This window comes from Bos taurus, chromosome 13 (assembly GCF_002263795.3).
Source record: "Bos taurus isolate L1 Dominette 01449 registration number 42190680 breed Hereford chromosome 13, ARS-UCD2.0, whole genome shotgun sequence".
In the NCBI taxonomy this organism is placed as follows: Eukaryota; Metazoa; Chordata; class Mammalia; order Artiodactyla; family Bovidae; genus Bos; species Bos taurus.
The window spans coordinates 24,999,353-25,019,934 of NC_037340.1; the positions used below are offsets into that span (position 1 = coordinate 24,999,353).

The 20,582-nt window shown below is 40.6% G+C and overlaps 1 protein-coding gene and 1 long non-coding RNA gene across 3 annotated transcripts in view; one reads left to right on the forward strand and one right to left on the reverse strand.

Annotated features, from left to right (window-relative positions):
• The window catches only part of KIAA1217, an 821,092-nt gene that overhangs the window by 407,465 nt on the left and 393,045 nt on the right, over positions 1–20,582 (forward strand). The gene's annotated exons all lie outside the window — the stretch shown is intronic.
• The window catches only part of LOC112449269 (uncharacterized), a 34,013-nt gene that overhangs the window by 893 nt on the left and 12,538 nt on the right, over positions 1–20,582 (reverse strand). Inside the window, exons 2-3 of the long non-coding RNA XR_003037748.2 lie at positions 19,414–19,512; positions 16,469–16,685 (exon numbers count right to left, since the gene is read on the reverse strand). This is a non-coding gene — a long non-coding RNA (uncharacterized lncRNA). The remainder of the gene's footprint in view (positions 1–16,468; positions 16,686–19,413; positions 19,513–20,582) is intronic.

Here is a 20,582-nt window from a genome sequence, read left to right on the forward strand (position 1 = left end):
GGCAGTGCTGGAATGTTAAATTTGATAATGGAAGGAGTTACTTGATTAAGAAATTTAATCTTTCTCCAAGGGTCTCCTGAGGATTTACTCAGTGATGGGAATGAAATGGTCCAATGCACAAACAGGTAGAATGCTTGTCTTCCCAGATTTTAAGTGGACAGAGGTCTGTGGGCAGGAGAGTGTGGAGGAGGGGAAGGACAGACAGCCACTTGGAAATAGGAGGAATGATTTCTGGGTTAAAGAATCTCCTGTACAAAGTCCAGAGAGTCCTCTTGTGTTGAGGTATAACCTTGCCTGCCTGGTGTAAAACTGCACAAAGGGAAGTGTTTTGGGGGGATTGTTGTTTGTTTCTTTTGAGTTGGGGGAAGGATTGCTCAGGACTTAGTGAAATGCAAAATCTTAAACTGAAATGAAATAGTTGTCCTGCCCTGACAGTGAATTCATGCCCCGAGGTGTTTAGTGGGAGAAGGCGTTCTAAGCGCTGCTAGTGAGTTCTAACTGGGAAACTTGTTAGAAGGCATCTGGCCTCCTTTGACCTGATGCTTGGATACAGGTCACTCCACGCTCACACCTCTGGGACCTCTGTTGAGGCTCTTGGGGCTTTGATGACTTCGTGCCAAGTACTCTGAGAAATAAGAACTGAGTGATTTATTTGAGAGGATGTTGAAACTTGGGGTGGGTTTCCCTAGTGGCTCAGCAGTAAAGAATCTGCCTGCAATGCTGAAGACACAGGAGACACAAGTTTGATCCCTGGGTCAGGACAATCCCCTGGAAGAGGGCATGGCAACCTATTCCAGTATTCTTGCCTGGAAAATCCCATAGACAGACTGGAGGGCTACAGTCCATAGGGTGGCAAAGAGTCAGACACAACTGAAGCGACTGAGCACACATCCACACACAAACCTTGGGGTGAGAGATTTGGGCAAACTTTTAAAGTCACAAATGGGGCTTCCCTGGTGGTCCAGTGGCCAAGACTCTGTGCTGCCAGCGCAGGGGCCAGGTTCAGTCCTCGGTCAGGGAACTAGATCCCACATGTTGCAGCTAAAAGATTCCACATGATCCTGTGTGCCTCAACTGAGACCCAGGGCAGCCAGATTTTTTAAAAAGACAAAACAAAAAAAACAAATACCTCCATGAGAAATAAACTTTAGATGTATTGTGGACAATAATGAAAATGATTCTTTCTTCCAGAACAAATGGTTTGGAAAAAAAGGAGTACAGGGAGAGTTAATGTTGATTTTGCAACAGGATTTAATATCTGGCTTGGTTGGGTAAAGAATTTATTAGCAGTGTTCTTCACCCTCAGATGGTTATTAGCATTGTAAAATAGCATCATTCTTAACCCTCAGAGGATTCCATTGGAGAGGGTCAGATCATGACTCCAGAATATTTCCACTGAATTCTGAGTTAAGCCACTGGATTAAACAGCTGTGGTCTAATGATATGCAGCCACTGTCCTTTCACAAATACAAATCTGAGGCCCATCGAACTTCTGATGCCAAAAAAGCATATTGATAAAAGCAAATTGAATCTGATCTCTACTTTTGATCGTTCAGAAGGAGCCAAGATCAATATATGCATATGGTTCAAGCTTACAGAGCTGTTATATTTATTTTTTAAATGTTATTTTAATTGACTTATTAAAACTTAGAACCAAGTAACCCATAAAAATGATGTTAATATAAATAATAAGATTCTTAGGCTATCCATTGAGGATCTGTTAAATCTATAACTAAGCTGGACCATGGAAACTTATCACACCCAATCGTATTTCTCTTGGAAAATGAATTCCAATTTGAGACACAAAATAGAAAGCACAACGATCCCTTTACCCTCTCACTGGGTTATTTGGTGGGCAGACTACACATTTTCTGAGGGTAGAAACAAAGCAGAAAAACTAGACTCCTTGCTGTGGGGTGAATATTTGTGTACCCCCAAATCCACATGTTGAAATTCTAATCACCAAGCTGATGGCACCTTTGGGAGGTACTCAGGTCATGAGGGCAGAGTCTTAATAATTGAGATTAGTGCCTTTATGAATGTACTCGTCTGGATACTAAAAGCCAAGCATATACACAGAGAGAAAGAATTTAGTACTAACATTAAAGACCAAAGGTACCATAATTCCACCATAGGAGAAAGCCATGAATCTATACCATGCTAGAAATGTTTTCCTACACCATTAAAAAGTAGGGTAGAGAGGGAATTAATTCCCTGGTAGTCCAATGGTTAAGATTTCATGCTTCCACTGCAGGGGGCGCAGGTTCGATCCCTGGTCTGGGAACTAAGAACCTGCATGCCTCTAAGTATGGCCAAATAATATTAATAGTAATCTTTAAAAAAAATGAAAAAAAGTAGGGCAGAAAGGAGAAAATAGTAAGGAGCAGTTCTCTGGTTGTTTCACGTAGATTTCACGTAGATTCTTTAGGGTTGGGAAGGGCACAATAGTTGAAGAAGGTTTAAAGTTAGATAAGGAAATATGGAGGGAAGTGTCTCCATAGCTTTGTGGAAACCTGGTGGAACAGGAAAGCCATGCAGGATACAGCTGGAGTCTTGCTGCCCTTTGGTCACAACAGCTGTAGTGACGTGGTTATCTGGTCATCTCGTCAACATGTGCTCTCATGTTAGGGACTCAGCTGCCTTCTGCTTCTACTTATTTGGCAGCCGTAATTTCCTAGGGAAGCTTCCCTGTGTGTCCCATATTCAGTCTCACCAAGAACCAGGGTTTGATTTGTTCAGCCAGTCACCACTGAGATAGGGTGGTCTTCTTTACATACCTGACCTCCTCCTTTGCGAGCAGCAAGACTTTAGATGAATAAAAAGTAACACACACGTTGGCTGTCTGCATCATTAGAGTAAAACTACACAATTTGCAGAAGTGAAGAAACAAAGGATCCAATGGTAAATAAAAGACAAATTTTACAAACTTAAAGTAGAGTTGCCATATGATTCAGGAGTCCCACTCTCTGGCATATATTTGGAAAAGATGAAAATTCTAATTTGAAAAGATACACACACCCCAATGTTCATAGCAGCACTATTTATAATAGCCAAGATACAGAAGCAATGTAAGGATCCATCAACAGATGAATGAATGAAGAAGATGTGTGTGTGAATATGTGTATTAATATATGTGTGTGCATATACAATGGAATATTACTCAGTTCCCAAATCACTGCAGATGGTGGCTACAGCCATGAAAATAAAAGATGTTTGCTTCTTGAAAGAAAAGCTATGACAAACCTAGATAGTATATTAAAAAGCAGAGACTTACTTTGCCAACAAAGATCCATATAGTCAAAGCTATGGTTTTTCCAGTAGTAATGTATGGATGTGAGAGTTGGGCCATAAAGAAGGCTGAGCGCCAAAGAATTTATGCTTTTGAACTGTGGTGTTGGAGAAGACTCTAGAGAGTCCCTTGGACTGCAAGGAGATCCAACCAGTCCATCCTAAAGGAAATCAGTCCTGAATATTCATGCAAGGACTGATGATGAAGCTGAAACTCCAATACTTTGGCCACCAGATACGAAGAGCTGACTCACTAGAAAAGGTCCTGATTGTGGGAAAGATTGAAGGCAGGAGGAAAAGGGGAAGACAGAGGACAAGATGGTTTGATGGCGTCACCAACTCAATAGACATGAGTCTGTGCAAACTCCAGGAGATGGTGAAGGACAGGGAAGTTTGGCGTGCTGCAGTTCATGGGTTTGCAAAAGAGTCAGACACGACTAGAGCGACTGTACAACAAAAAATTACTCAGCCTTAAAAAATGAAATAATATCATTTGCCACAACATAAATGGACCTAAAGATTATCATACCAAGTGAAGTAAGTCAGACAGAGCAAGACAAATATTATATGATATGACTTACATATAGAGTCTAAAATATACTACAAATGAACTTATTTACAAAACAGAAACATATCCACAGGCATAGAAAACAAGTCTACAGATACCGAAGGGAAAGTGAGGAGGGATATATGAGTTATAGGATTAACAGATAAAAATTGCCATTTTTATAAAATAAAATATAAAATAGATAAACAAAATGGATTTACTGTATAGAACAGAGAACTATATTCAATTATTAAAATAAACTATAATGGAAATAATCTGATATTTATGTATATAACTGAATCACTTTGCTGTACACCTGAAACTAATACAGTATTGTAATGTAATATACTTGTTTAAAAAAACTAAAATTTAAAGGATTAGAGAAAAGTTTATTAATAAAGAATTTTATTTATATTCATGCATACACTCAAATTTAAAAGTATGGTACTTTTCAAACTTCAATGAGGGACTAAATTTTCAAAGTTTGTATCTCACTTTTTCTGTCATTTGTGACATATTGGTCATTCAGAAGCCTGTAATTGATTAACGTGAAGAAAACGGAACAAAAGAATATTTATGTAGCTTCTCTTGTAAAGCCAAGGCAAAAGGAAATAAAACAAAAGATAAAAAGCAAAACTTAATGTATAGTGAGCCCTGGTAAGAGTAGAAAGGATGCAGATTTTTAAATGTATTTGCCAGCCTCACATCAGCTGTACCATCAAGCCTCCTCTGTTGGTTGCAAGGATGAGAAGGGGAAATGCTATTGACTCGATTTTGTGATCCATGTAAATTCACAGAGAGAAAGCAATGTAACATGAGACTGACCTTATAAAGTAAGAAATTTGGAAATCTGGGTGGTAAGGCCTACCGGTATGAAACAGGATGTGTAATCAGTATCTTTACTGAATGGATAGGAAGGATGCCTTTTTATAGATCTGAACTGCAATGGCAGGATTTGAGTACAATGGCAGATCAAATCCCTCTGGAACCATTTCCTCCAGTTCTGCTATTTTTAGATGTTTTGGGCTTACTTCTTCCTTAGGTCCTCTGGTAGCCTGACTTTTAGTGTCCTCCAAGTTACTCCATGTATCTCTTTTAACCCCACCTCTCATATCTTTTATAATTTATATATCCTGCTTCTCCGTGAGTTTTCCAATCCTGAACAAAGAGTTATTTACAGCTGCCAAATGGTCACAGTGGTTTTGTAAACAGGGAGCTCATTTGAGTTAATGATTATCATCTTATTTGGGTCTTCCATGCAGATCAAACAACGCTTTGGAATTTGTTTTAGCGTGAGACTGAACATTGCAGAGGCTCTCTTTTGGAGCTACCCAGAAGAATACACCCAAGTCTCCCAAACCTACCTTTGCAGTTCCTGTTTGTTTTATCTCTGCCCTATGGGCAACAGTTATACAAACAGGTCTTGAATTGTTAGCAAACCAGGATAACAAACTTAAACAATTGGGTCATGGATAACTCTGTTCTATTCTTCCTTGTCTATTTCACTGGAGTTTCAGACTTTGCTCACCAACACATCCAGGTGTTGATAATCTGAGATTAGTCTGGAGCTTAAATTATAATTATTTAACACACTTATACAGGCAGACCTTTTATAAGAGCTTTTCTGGCTATTCATTGTTATAGAAGAATAATATAAACAAGATTTCAAGGAAAGCAAAGCCAGAAAATAAGCGTTGACTGAGTAACCAGCATATGAGTTTCTTTTTCTTTTCTTTTTTTCCCCACCTTTGTAAGAAATTCGACTGAAGCGACTTAGCAGCAGCAGCAGCAACCTTTAGTTTAGGAAAGGAGACAAGCATCTCCTTGTGATAAGAATCAAACACTTAGTTTTGCATTTGTAATCTAATGCTGAAGAGCTGACTCATTTGAAAAGACCCTGATGCTGGGAAAGATTAAGGGCAGGAGGAGAAGGGGACGACAGAGGACAAGATGGTTGGATGGCATCACCGACTCAATGGACATGGGTTTGGGTGGACTCTGGGAGTTGGTGATGGACAGGGAGGCCTGGCGTGCTGCGGTTCATGGTGTCGCAAAGAGTCGGACATGACTGAGCAACTGAACTGAACTGAACTGAACTGAATCTTTGGTCAGGAAAGATACAATGATTGAGTCACACAAAATCATGCCTGCACATACATTTTTCTATTTGTTCAGCACCTCTCAGAGTATTTTGGTGAGAATACCGTTTGAAGAGAATTCCAAAGTTGCCCATTATCATTTATGGACTAAGTTTCTAAGTTGTTTATAGACAATTTATAGAGGAAATACTCTCTTTTTAGAAATTGTTATCGCAAAAAGAATGCAGGCACGATTGCAAGATTTGATCTATGAAGAATCTGAGACCTTACTGGACACAGTCTGATCATTATCAAGATTTTATTAGGGAATTCCCTGGTGGTCCAGTGGTTAGGATTGGGCACTTTCTGTTTCCAGGGCCCATCCATGTTCAATCCCTGGTTGGGAAGCTAAGATCCCATAAACCATGCAGAGCAACTCCCCACCCAGCAAAATTTATTAATTCCCTGATTGGAATATCAAACAAGATGAACACAGGAGCCTAGCCTCTGTCTGTTGAACCCAGGTGGGAGGAGATAAGTCACAACGACCCACCTCTCTACCTCCCTTATATGGAGGAAGAAAAAAGTCATGCAAAGGATACATTTGGAAAATGCTTGGTGCTCTTTCAGGGATCTGAGAGTTGCTCTGTCTCTTCAACATCACATGCTTTGGCTTACAAATTTCAGTATACCTAGGAATCATTTAGGGACCTTGCTTAAAAAAAAAAAATCCCTGGGGATTCCGATTCCAATACAAAATGATCTGGTGAGTTCCCAGGATCTGCAGTTTTAAGTAGCCTTTCTGTGCATCTCTGGAAGGGTCTGGATAGTAGCTTCTGCTCGCTGATAAATACAAGCATCTTGCTCTGTTCTACCACCGTTTTCATTGCAGAGATCAAACAAGCACCCTGTTTCCTTTGGAAAGTTTGCAAATGTAATTTTTTATTTTTGTAATTCAGTAAGGTTGGGGGGTGGGGGTGAAGAGAAGATTGTCTTTATTTCTCTAAACACATTCTGTTTTGTAAAAGAAAAGCATCTTAAAATGATCTATATTGTAAATTCTTAGAGAGCCTCTCTAAACCTTGAAAGCACCACTTTGGGAATTCTTGGAAGGACCCAGTAAATATCTCAGAGTTTCAGAGAGTAAGTTGTCCCTCAGATGCATTGTATTTAAAGAGTGGTAAAATCATCATAATGCCAGAGTTGTGTGTTGAACAAAATCATTTAGTCATCTGAAAAAAGAGCTTTGTGACTGGATTCACTTTGCAATGACATATTTTAGAAATTAAAATAAAAGCTATTAAACTTAATGTATGTATTGCTGAAACACTGGTTTTAAAAAAATAAAAGTTTAAAATATTACCTTAAATATAAATAGTCACTTTTGAACATATAAGTCCAAAAGAGCTAAGAAATTTATTTTCTCTCCAGCTTCCTAAAAATAAGTTGCCTTTGAATAAAAACCATATATGGAATATTTATCCCTAACGGAGATTTTTTTTTTCTTTCTCGGTTTTAAATTACTAAAACTATTTTGCATTCTTAACTACAGCATTCATTCCTATGAATAGAGTTGAATTTTTTCTTGCACATATTTGAACTGCATTTTATAGAACACTTATGTAGTATTATGTTGAAGAATTGCTACTTCTGATGGTAATCTTTTACATGTAAATAGAAAGACATGGGTTTCTAAAGTTAAAACTAAAGTTAAGCTTAGTATTTTTCCCACTTAAGTATATTTAATTGTACTAAGAAAAAATGTATGCTATTTTTTATCCGAATATATATTTTCATTTCTATAAAATGTTTATTTCTGACCGTCAGACATTAATCTCATTTGTGTGTTAAAAAAACCATATGAAAAATGCAGTGAGTTTTTATTGTCATTGACACAGAAAACCCTATTCTGTGCCAGAGTGAGAATCTTAACACCCTGATTACTGCTTGCTTACTGATTACTTCAGTTTCTCTATGGCATCGTCCTTAAGACCTCCTGGATTTTATAGAGGCCAGTTGTGAATGATTTGATAGAACTGTTTATAAAAGGCAAAAGGAGAAGGCAGTACAGGATGAGATGTTAGATAGCATTGCCTACTTATGAACATGAATTTGAGCAGACTCCAGGAAATAGCGGAGGACCGAGGAGCCTGGCATGCTGTAATCCATGGGGTCGCGAACGAGTTGGACACTACTTATGGCCTAAACGACAGTAACTATCCGCATCAAGCATGGCTGCCTCCAAGGTCGCTGTCATCAAGACTCTCTTTCTCTCCCTCCTTCTCTAGGCTCTTCATGCCTTTCCAGTAGCTTATTCTCATAAGTGGATAGTCTCATAGAGCTGACATCTTAAAAGAGGGCATCATTTTCCCATGAGGATTTCGGAGTTGGAGCTGCAGAGTGTTATTCCCTCCTAGTAGACATAGAGGCGAGACCAGCCTGGTCGGGGCAGCCTTGAGAATCTGGAGTCTCAAGCTCACACCTGATATGGACAAGCTTGTTACCCATAGGGGTCAGGAGTAAGATGATCTTGGGGATAAGCCTTGGAAGACTGGAGAAATGGAGATCAGACCTCCAGTTCCTGGAGACTATCCCAAAGGTTCTGAGGTCCATTGTGCCTGGAGCTGAACAGACAGATAACAAGTCCGAGAAGGGAGACACGCTTGGGGCAATTTGCTAGACCCAAGTCCTAGAAAAGTGTCGCAATTCTTGTATCTGCTATAAGAGTTTTGTAAAGACAGACATCACATACTTTGCAGTTCCACAGTAGTTTGCGCTACTCAGATCAAATTTTGCATATTTTTACCTCATTGAATAAAAACCTCATGTTAAGGATCAGGAGACTGAAGCTTTGAGAGACTGGGAAAGTGACTTGCCAATGTCACTTGCTCCAGGTAGGGCTAGAATCTGACCTGAGGAGGGATCTTCCTGGAGTTCACTCATTGAGCATCCAGTGTGCCAGGCGTGCTTTGAGGCTCCATGATGCAAGCTGGAAGAGGGATGTCCCAAGAATACGATGCTGGGACATGTATACCAGAGGGACAGATCCCATGCTGTCAGGAGTAGAGTCGTCTGGGCGTGAGTGCTTCATGGTGATGTAAAAGCTCTCTGGAGAAAGAATACTTTCTTATCTCAGGAAAGAATACGTCTGCCTTCCTCTCTGCTTAACTTCATCCCTCAATTTTGCTGACTGTCCCACTGAGGGTCCTATGCTAGAAGAACTATTAGTTTTTGTGTGGTTTCACCAGAGAACCATTGGCTTATGATGCTACAGAGAGGGCCTTCCCTGGTGATCCAGTGCGTAAGACTCCAGGCTTCCATTGCAGAGGTCGAGGGTTTAATCCCTGGCTGGGTAAGATCCCACAAGCCATCCAGAACAGCCAAAAAGTAAAAAACAAAATAAAAATAATGCTACATAGACCCAAGGGAAGAATTTATTTCAGTCCCCTCATTTTATAGGCTCAGGAACTGAGGGCCAAAAGGGATGGTGAATTACTATAGGTCACACAATGGGGTTAGTTGCAGTGCTAAGACTTGAATTTAATTCCAGATCTGTTGTTTTTTTCCATACTAACCCCAACCTTGTAAGTTTTCAGATAAAAGTTAAATCCCTTACTGTTAACCAGAGTAATCAAGTTTTGTGACCATAGGTCAGACCTGACATTTTAAGTTAGAATAGCTTTCAAACAGCCTTTCTCTCTTGTTCTGGCTCCCTTTTTCTCCCTCTTACTTTTTAGTTTCCAATGTCTCAAGAAAGCTTTGGTTTTTTTTTTTTTTTAAGTTTTAGATTTCTTTAATTTATTTTTTAATTGGAGTATTATTGCTTTACGATGTGGTGTTAGTTTCTACTGTACAGCAATGTGAATCAGCCGTATGCATACATATCTCCCCTCCCTCTTGGACCGCTCTCCCATCCCTTCATCCCACGCCTCTAAGTCATCACAGGGCACTGGGCCGAGCGCTCTGTGCTATACTGCAGCTTCCCACTAGCCACCTATTCTATAGATGGTAGTGCATACATGTCAGCGCTACTTTAAGAGAGGGTCTCCCACCCTCTCTTTCCCCCGCTATGTTCACAAGACCATTCTCTACATCTGTGTCTCTATTCCTGCCCTGCAAATAGAAGAACATTTTGGTTCTTAGATATGGGTAATAAACTCTCTCTGTCTCTCTATCTTTCAGCATTGAGTATATTGTGCAATGAGTGTATGATTTTCTTCTGATGTGGTTTTATGTATTTTAATCTCTGGTTTGACTAGCATGCATTTTCTGTAAATGCCCAGATTGCAAATGGTAGCAAGGCACTGTAAAAATAAAATGTTATTATTGTGGTAAATATCCACAGATAGAGAAAGAGCACCGGGTCCCATCTTCCTTTCCTTCTCATTTTCTGGATCAGTACTTAGCCTTTTAAAAACCCTTTCTTGCAAATCAGTATGTAAAATATTTGCTGTATGTGTCAAAACTGAAAGTTAATGAATTACCAAAAAAATTCTTATTTTGTGAAATAGCATTTTCTAGCTCTTTATGCATGAAGGACACAGAAATAGGCAGTGGCTTTCAGTGTAATGACAGTCTCTACAAGGGGAGATTGTGTTACTTCTGTAAGACTTCACAGTCTTCCTCCACATCCAGTAAATCTCCTTTTAGACTAAATAAGGCAGAACATATTATGCCTTTTTCATCTATTGTCTAATACTTTTTTAAAAATAAGCTTTACTATACCTTGTACTTCCTATTCCCTTTAGAAAGTACAAGTTCTCTTTGTCAAGAAAGACTGTATTGCTTTATTTGAAAAGAAGTGCCAAATCTTTTAGTTAAAAGGGAAAACTCTAAAGTTTGGATTTTTTTTTCTCATTAAAAACAATCTGTTCCTAGGAATTGTGGAATGCTCTCAAGATTCTTTATTAATGAATAAGTCTCAAATGACCAGTAGAGAAAAGGAAACAAATTTACACATGCTGGAATTAAGAATAAACCTCAGAACAGTTTTGTTTGGGAAAAAAAACAAATTCTTGAATGTCAACAAGGCTGACTTAATCAGAAGGGTGCCTGCTGAGTGAAAACCCACTGTTTTGCGCCTTTAGGGCCTATTGTCGCCTTCACGAACCGTTACCCTGAAGTCAATGGGCCCATTTCAGGCAGGCCCTTTATCCCTTCCACCATGAGGTCTGGCTGGGGGACTGACTGTCTGGTTCACTCTGGGGTTGATTGACTACAGCTGGTATTGGAAGCAAATGTTCCTTCGTGTACCATTCAGGATTGCAATCCTGCACCCTAGGATCTCCCAGCAGCTGAAACAGCAGCCCGGAAAGGGTTAGTTTATGCTTTGGAGGGTAAAAACACCATTTGTGGTTATGTCTGTCTGGAATCTTATTCTGTGTTTTCTAGAGACATTTCACTCTAAACGTGGGAAGTAGTAAAAACACAGACTGTGGTTACACGGTTTTCTACTTCCTTCAGCAAGGGCTTGGAGCTTCACACATTTTCTCAAACTCATTTCTAGTTCACCTTGGTTTTAGGAATAAACCTAAATAAGATAAATAAACACTCACACGTAATTTATGGAAATGGGGAGACTGAGCCACTAAGGTTTTAGGTGCCTATTGCAGTCTAATCAGGACTGGAAGTAATTCCACTGAGCTAGATACTGGCTTATATATATATATATATATCTTCCCCTCCTTTTATATATATATATAAAATTTAATTACCTATTTGGCTGTGTTGGGTCATACTTACAGAACTCAGGAGCTTCTTTGCATCATACAGGATCTTTCATTTCAGTGCACAAGCTCTCTAGTGGTGCCTGGGCTCAGTATTTTCAGCACTCAGGCCTAGTTACTCTGAGGCATGTGGTATCTTAGCTCCCCAACCAAGGATTGAACCCACATTCCCTGCATTGCACGGTGAATTCTTAACCTCTGGACTGGCAGGGAAGTCCTTGGCCTGTATACTGTTGTTCATTCTCTGGCCCCGCTTTTACTAGGTGACTGCCTACAGAACTGTATACATTTAAATTGTACTATTTGAGGATATATGGAATATTCACTCAAACGTTATACAGGCAAACCTATAAATCTTTTCCTTAGTGATTTGTTCTCCCATTTTGAAATTCAGAAAGTCTTTCTCAACTGGAGTTCATTAAAGATTCATCTTCAAAAAATAATAAATTTTACTATCTAATAAGACCTGTCATATGTATATACCATGAACCCATCACCACTATCAATATAATGGCATAGCTATCGCTCCCAAATTTTTCTTGTTCTCATTTTTAAGGTCACTCTCTATCCCCCTCTCATCACCAGGCTACCACTGATCTGTGTTGGGCATTTACAATTATAATATAAATTTACCGGCATTTTCTAGAATGAATCGAATCATACATACTCCTTTTTATCTCCTTCTTTCACCTACCATAATTATTTCTGAAATTCATCTATGCTGTTGCATTTATCAATAGTTTCTTCCTTTTATTGAAGTGGAGTGAAGTGAAAGTCACTCAGTTGTGTCTGACTCTCTGCAATCCCATGGACTGTAGCTCACCAGGCTCCTCTGTCTATGGAATTCTCCAGCAAGAATACTGGAGTGGATAGCCCTTTCCTTCTCCAAGGAATCTTCCCGACCCAGGGATTGAACCCAAGTCTCCCACATCGTAGGCAGATTCTTTACTGTCTGAGCCATCAGGGAAGTATGCTTTTATTGCTGAGTAGTAATCGATTTTTTGGATATACCACATTCTATATATCCATTTAGCTGTTGACATATATTTTGATTGTTTTCACTTTGAGGCTATTACATACAAAGCTGATATGAACATTCATGCAAAGTCTCTGAATGGACATCTGATTTCTCTGTTAACCATGTGTTTCTGATGTTCTGCCATCTGGTCATCTTGGAGTGACTGCCCCTCTGGTCACGTGTGCATTTCATTTGCAAGCTAATCAACCCAGAGCACTTCCTCCCCATCGCCTCTCTTTTGATGCTGTCGCACTCTGAGCCGCTCTCCACCTGCCCTAATTACCCAAGGGCCAGGTATTAGACAACCAGAAGCAAGCCTCACACTTTGCAGACTGCTGAAACTAGTCAACCTGAATCCTGCCTAGCCTGCTTACCCTTACTTGCTCGTTCCTTCTCGAAAAAAAAAACAGAGTGAAGGCATCTTCCCCTCCTGATTGACTTAGGTGCTTGCCACTGTGGCACCCCAGGGTGCTGAGCCATGCCTCCTGTTCTAGGGAACTGTAAGTAAGTCATCTTCCTTCATGACAGTTATTTCTACATCTGGGTGTCTTACCAGGCTTGATTAAAACAAATTCCAGGTACATCTTAAAAACACTTTCACTGTTCTTGAGTAAATCCTAGAAGTGGAATGGCTGCATCACATGATAGGTATATGTTTAAGTTTTTAAGAAACTTTCCAACTTCTTTCCAAATTGCTTGTACCATTTGATGTACTCAAGATCAGAGAAGGAGAGTTCCAATAGCCCCATTACCTCACCAACCCTTGGTATAATTGGTCTTTTTAATTTTGAACATTCTAAAGGAAATGTATCTCCTTGTGGTTTTAATCTGTATACCCTTAATGCACAATTATGTTGAATATTTATGGGTGCTAATTTGCCATCCTTATATCTTCTTTGAAGATGTATCTGTTCAAATCATTAATTCACTTTAAAATTTTTATTTATGATTCAGTTCTGAGAGCTCTATATTTAATAGTTAAGATGTCAGTTTATATTGATGTATTCTAGAAACAGTCTATCAGATATGTTTGCAAAGATCTTCCCCCAGTCTCTGACTTATCTTTTTGTTCTATTAACTGTGTCTTTTGAAGAGCATACATTTTAAGATTTGATGAGTCCATTTTGTCAATTTGTTCTTTTATGGATTTTGGTTTTGGTGTCAGATCCAAGGAAACTTTGCCTGACTCAAGGTCACAGAGATTTTTCTCCTCTGTTTTCTTTTAGAGGTTTCATAGTTTTAGGTTTCACAGTTAGGTCTATGATTTATAAAAAGTAGTACCACTTTTTTATCTGGTACAAGATACCAATTGAAGTTTTTGTTTGCTTTTTTGGTATCCAGTTGTTCCAGCACCATTTGTTGAAAGCCTGTTCTTTCCCATAGACTTTTCTTTCTATCTTTTTCAGAAATTATTCTACATGTAGGCCTATTTATGGATTTTCTAGTCTCAGATCTCTTTGTCAGTCATTCTGCTATTTCCATACTGTCTTGATTAGTATAGCTCTATAATTAAGTCATGAAATCAGATGGTGCTAGTCCTCCAACTTTGTTCTTCTTTTTCAAAGCTGTTTTGACCATTCTAGTTCCTCTCCATCTTGTCAGTTTCTATACAAAAGCCTTCTGGAATGTCAATCAGAATACATCATTTTGGGGAAAACTGACATCTTAACAACATTAAATCTTTCAGCCCACAAGCTCAGTATATATCTCCATTTATGTATGTCTTTTTAACCTTTCAAGCAATATTTTGTTGTTTTCAGTGTACATGTATTATATATCTTTTGTGAAATTTATCCCTAAGTATTTCACATTTTTGATATTTTGTAAGTGGTATTCTTTTCTTATGTCAATTAAAAAGGCCTTGTTATGTCAAACTTAAGTGCTCTGTTTCCATAGAGAAAAGTAAAACCATGGTCTCCCTGTCCTATTTTGGCCCCCTTCTCTCTCGAGAAGTTCTACAAATGGATATTTCTCTTTGCCTTGCAAAATAAATGCCATGAGTCCTAACGTGGCTAAAAATGTAACCATATTGCCCAGAAGGGGCTAACGGTGATGTCCTTTTTAGCAAAAGCAGCTCAGCAAGCTGAGTATATTAGAGACACAAATTTTGAGGGCTTGTAAGAATTCTGTCAGGAGTGTGTAACAGGGATAAATTACTTTGGCCGTGAGAACTTCAACTTTTGCACTTCCTGGCTCTACTGTGGCTAAAATTGAAATACCAACATGATGGTCCCCAAAGTGCTTGAATTTAACAGCATTATTTACCTACCAGGACCCCACATGTCTATACATTCTTATTTTAAAATTCAAATATTCTATTTGAAATTCCTAAGAGTGCTTGACTTTCAGTTCCTTACCTGAAAACTGCAAAAAGTAAACAGCTTCACCTTTGACATCAGTCTTTATAAGAAGTGAATGAGCAATTCTGTCTCCCCAAAGAAACAGTTGTCCTCACAAGCTGTCTCTTGGTCTAAATTTTATGGGATCTTGTCTCCTCTTCCATAAACTCTTATTCCCTCAGAACCCTGAGGAAATGTGTTCTGGTAAACCCCTTCAGCACAGAATACTAGGAACAGAGAGCAGGTTAACACTTCTAAGAGTATTTTTGTTTCAAAAGACTATCACTGGCATGCAAACATTTATTGTAGTGGTAGATTTCAGCCATTGTGGGAACAAAGGCCACAGAAGGGCAAGAGAGCTTCCAATAGCCCCTCAGAGCTCCCTGTTAGTCAGATCTCCGGGTGGTTCTCATCCAGCCTTCCCCTCTGACTGTGTGAAGCTTGAGCTTTAACTCTTGAAAGACATTACTAATGCACACAAGACTTTTCCTCCCTATGTCCCCAGCTGTGTAACAGTAGATACAGATCTTCCTTTCTTCCTTCCCTCCTTCCCTCTTAACTTTTTTCCTGCTTTCTTCCTCTTTCTTTCTTTCTTCTTTCCTTCCCTCCTTTCTCTCTATTTCTCTCTCTCTTCTTCCTTCCCTCCATCCCTTCCTTCCTCTCTTTTTCTTTCTTTTCTTCTTCCTCCCATCTTCCCTTCCTCCCTTCTCTCTCTCCCTATCTCTTTCTCTCTCTCTCCCTCTCTCCTTCTCTTCCTTCCTTCTCCCTCCCCCTCTCTTTGTCTCTCTCACTCCATTTACCTCACAGGAGAGTTGAGAAGTTAGCACACGATATGTGAAGTCACCCTACAGAAAGTTCATCTCCAAGTTGAGTTCCCATTGTGATCATTATCCAGCTCCTTCCTTCATTCCAGCCCCTCAAGCACTGGTGCTCTTTGGTGACATTTATTAAGCTCCCACTCTTCAAAGTCTTGAATATCCTTCAAGTCAGAGAATTAATATGGGGAGCCGGGACAGCCACCCCCAGAGACAAGTGGGATATTGAACCAAGCTCCATTCTACTCATACCTGAAGTCTAGTGGTGAGAAGGAGATGGGTAAGAAATGATACTAACTAGAGAGCATTTCTGTAGAAAGGCTTTATGAATCTAGTGCAGTCAAACTCATCTCTGAAGAAGGAAAGAGACATAGTCTAGCAGAGAAACCAGGGTGGGATGACTCAGGTGCCTTTAAGACACAAGGCACTCCAGCATAAGTATATCCCATGCCCTAAATTGCAAGATTTTTTAAAGAAATGTGTCCACATGCCTGCAAATGGTTAATATAAATTTTGAGTTCACTGACATCTTAAAAAATCTTTTCCACCAAATCCAGGGCAGGGAAAGAGCAGCCTCTGGAAATTTGCAATTCTCTGAAAGCATGAAAATAGCAGCAAGACTGTGCATGTTTAAAGGAAGTCTGCATAAAGTCATACCTCGCATTCATTCTTCACTGTGAACATCAAACTACTGCCAGGCCTTTGTTCCAGGTTCTCAATGAAAGTTGAGCACAGGCTGACACCTGCCATGAGTTGTCCTTAAGGAAGTGTTTTTAGCATTTGGCTGGGCCATCCTCTCCCCTCTACATCCATGTTGGCAGAGACCAAGCTGTGGCAGGTCCTTGAGCAGGGCAAGTGTCTGTCCATCCCTCTCCTGTGTGAGAAGGGATGAGAAGATGGAATTATCCCTGAGTGGTACAACCCATCACGTGGTACCAAGGATGCTTTAGAAGAACTGAGAAACACTGTGCCTGTCAGTTAACCTATAGCTGCACAAAAAGTGATCCCTCAAGATGTCAGCCTAAATAGTATTTATTATCTCATGAGTTTTTTGTTTTTGTTTTTTTTGTATTAGAAATCTGGGGTCAGTTTAGTTAGGTGGTTCAAGCTAAGGCTTTCCTGTGAGGCTGTAGTCAACCTGTTGGCTGGGCTCTAATCACATGAAGCTGGAGGAGGTGCTTCCAAGTTCATTCATGTGTTGCTGGCTGTTGGCTGAGGATCTCGCTTCCTAACCATGTGGATTTTTCCATAGGCTCTCTCAGCATCCTCATACCATGGCAGCTGGTTTTCCCAAGTAAGTGATTCAAGAGAGACAGACCATGATGACAGCCACAGTCTTTTATAACCAGGCTCAAAAGTGGCATACCATTACTTTTGCCATATTCTGTTGGTCATAGCGACCACCCTTGGTATCCTTTAGGAGGGGATTCTAGAAGGGTGTGAATGTTGGGAGGTGGGATCATTCAGGGCCACCTTGAAGGCTGCTTCCACAGTACTCTAAGTGTGCTGAGAACACAGTTGGCCCTGGTGCTTGATGTAATGTATATCAGGTAGCGTTTCGTAGCTCAGAAGTCCTGCAGTGCAGTGGCAAGACCAGTGGCCTGGGAGCAGAGAAGTTTGAATTGAAGTTCAAGTCTGGCAATTATGAATGCCACATGAATTTCGAATGCTGCTTAACCTTTCTCAAAGATATCTTTCAGTGCTAAAATTCCATGCCTCTAAGAAATATGCCATTTGGGGCATGAATATTATGAAGGCGATTTGAACAAAATGGGCAATTCTAGTGAGAGTTCTCTTATTTCAAAGCAATAAACCAACTGGAGAAATGGTACCTTAGAGCTTTCTTGGACCTTATTTCTTTTTTATTCATTATCCATATTTCATCCTAGTAAGTAAGCCTCACAATAACATATTTTTATTTGTATAACGTTTTAAGGTGTAACATACCAACTTCAATAAGCAAGTGAATTCATCTGTAAACCCCATTAGGAAGATTTTGCGCATGGGAAGCCTTACAGCTCTGCTTATCCATTTTCTGGTGGCTACTGTCTACATGGGTGACAGTTTGGCCAGAGCTACTGATAAGGATACTTCCTAGCATATAACTCAAACAAATGGATGGAAATGCTCATTTATGTCTAAAATCTCAAAGTTTAAAGACACAGCTGTAATGGCCTTACATATTCAAGGTGGACTAAGACCAGAGTGAACCATGAAGTTCTTTTTTTTTTTTTTTAATATTTATTTGACTGCGCTGGGTCTTGGTTGCAGCACACGGGATAATCGATCTTCATTGCAGTATGCGAGATCTTCAGCTACAGCATACAAACTCTTAGTTGCAGCAGGTGGGACCTAGTTCTCCTACCAGGGATCGAGCCCAGGTCCCTGAATTGGGAGCACGGGGTCCCAGCCACTGGACCACCAGGGAAGTCCCCAGTGGTGGAATTCTTTATCTCATGTGTTAGCCTGGAGCAAGCAGAGGGAAGGGAAGAAGCATCATGGGAGATTTAAGTCTAAGGTGAGAATGGGAAAACCACCACCTGCTTATCTTAAAATCCTTCAACATGCCAAACAAACTCTCCTTTCAGGGCCTTTGCATCTGCCCTCTTGGGAATCATTTAGGTCCAGTTCAACAATCTCCCCTTCAGATAAGCCTTCTCCAGCCACCAGGCTTAGCGGCTCCCTTCTCCTCATCATCATTCTACCCACATCTTGCTATCGCAGAGCACTCAGCACTATCTCCAGTCATCTTGTGGGCATGCCTGCTTAAGGTGTTCACTTCCAGCAGAATGTAAGCTGAGAGAGATCACCTCATCCGCCCTGCTTGCTGCCACATCCCTAGCGCCTCCAGCAGTGTGCAATACAGGGAAGGCACTCAAGAAATATTTGTTAGGTGGATGAATGAACTGATCATTCTGGAAAGGCTTGTGGGGTTTGGGGGGGAGGGAGGAGGGAACAACCTGTGGCATGTGGGATCTTCCCTGACCAGGCATTGAATTTGCACCACTCTGCAGTGGAAGCTCGGAGTCTTAACCACTGGACTGCCAGGAAAGTCCAAGGCTTGTGGTTTGATGGAGGTCAGTTTGAAGAAATGTTTGGTTAGTGATATGAAAGAATAGTAACTGGGCCTTTTTCCTGTTCCCTTGGAATCCCTAAGTAGGGACTGAATCTGAGAACAGAGTTTTCAAGTATCCCACACACCAAAGATAACCCCCAACAGGTGGGAGCAGACACTTTCCCCAAGGCCTCAAGAAGAACAGGTCCAGCTACTAGAACCAACACCTGTGTCCCAGAAAGGGGAGCAGAGGAAAGAAGGGTTTCCTGGGGTCACTGGGACCACTCCATGAATGCATTGTGACAGAGGGACCTCTTCCCTGAAGACAGAAGGGATGTTTATCTCTTCAAGCCAAGGGAAGATTGACTTTGAAAAGAAGGATACTGGAAAGAGGGGAAGACTGGCATCTCTCTTGTTTGCCACATCTGCTTAGGTGACAGGCCAGCCCATCAGCTCCTGTGCCTGGTTGACCTGGGGAAAGGAAATAGGAGAAAGATAGCAGAGCAAATCAGAGAAAAGAACTGACCATGAAGCCAGCAGTACTTACAGTACGGTGGTGGCAAGGATGGATAGATTCTTGCATGGACCATGAGCAGGTTGGCGCCATCTTGAAAGTTCTCCACTAGCAGACAAGGCTCTCAAGCTTCTAAGAGAATGTATGTATGGGGCTAGGGGTTAGGGTGGAGACAGAGGCAGGGAAATGCTACCGGTAGTAGGGGCTGTGTGGGGGTGGGGGAGGTTGAACAAGGGCCTGTTGTCCCATCTCCAGGAACTGTGTAGACCCTGCAAAATCAGTCAGAAAATTCAATCAAGAGCCCCATTTGGATCCTGTCATACTGTAGATGCTAAGACCTTGTCTGTGTTAGACCTAGAAGCAAAGAAAACCACCCAGAGAGGTTTCATCTGATCCCTCCTCACTGCCCAAACCCACAGAATAGTCAAATTTTGGAGGAGAGAAAGGTGAAGGAGGTGAGAGGCAGACTGTGTCCCATCCCTACTGGGTGCCCCTAGAGCCACAGTCCAACCTGTGCTGGGGGACAGAAGAGATGAGATCTTAATAGGATATGAGATTGGAGTTTTCAACTGGTTTGGACTTTTTATAATGGAAAGTGACCAGCAGTCTGTAGGATGTAGCAGAACTGTCATTAATGGACAGGCAAAAAGTATTTGACAGAGTATGGTAGAAGTCAGGAGCAGTAAAAAAAAAAAAAAAAGTAATATTAAGCCACTGTGTTTTCAACACTGAGTTTGAACTCTGCAGTCACCTACTTGTAGCAGGAAAGGGCTGGCTGATGAAACTGTAGTAAGAGTTTCTCAAGCCTTTGCTTATTCTTTGGGTGAACTATTGCTTCTTTTTGTCAGAGGCTAAGGTGACAAGACCATTTATAAAATGCACGATTCGAGACACACCTGTGAGTACTGCAGATTCAGTTTCCCTTCCTTCCACGCACCCTCCTTGGGAGAGGACTAAATGCTAATTTTCTGAAAATCATCTTCCTGCAGCTTCAAAAGATTTTTGTAGACACTTGGGCAAGTCATTTTTAAAAATTCAAGGATACTTTTTCCTAAAACGAGTGGCTAGATTGAGAGAATACCACCACCCTCATTCCCTCCTTCCTTGATAAATAAATCATCAGGAAAACCCATCAGGCCAGTCCCCAGTGGGTGGATTTCCTGGGAAGGCATTTCCTGTGCCTGATGAAAGCTAGTTCAAGG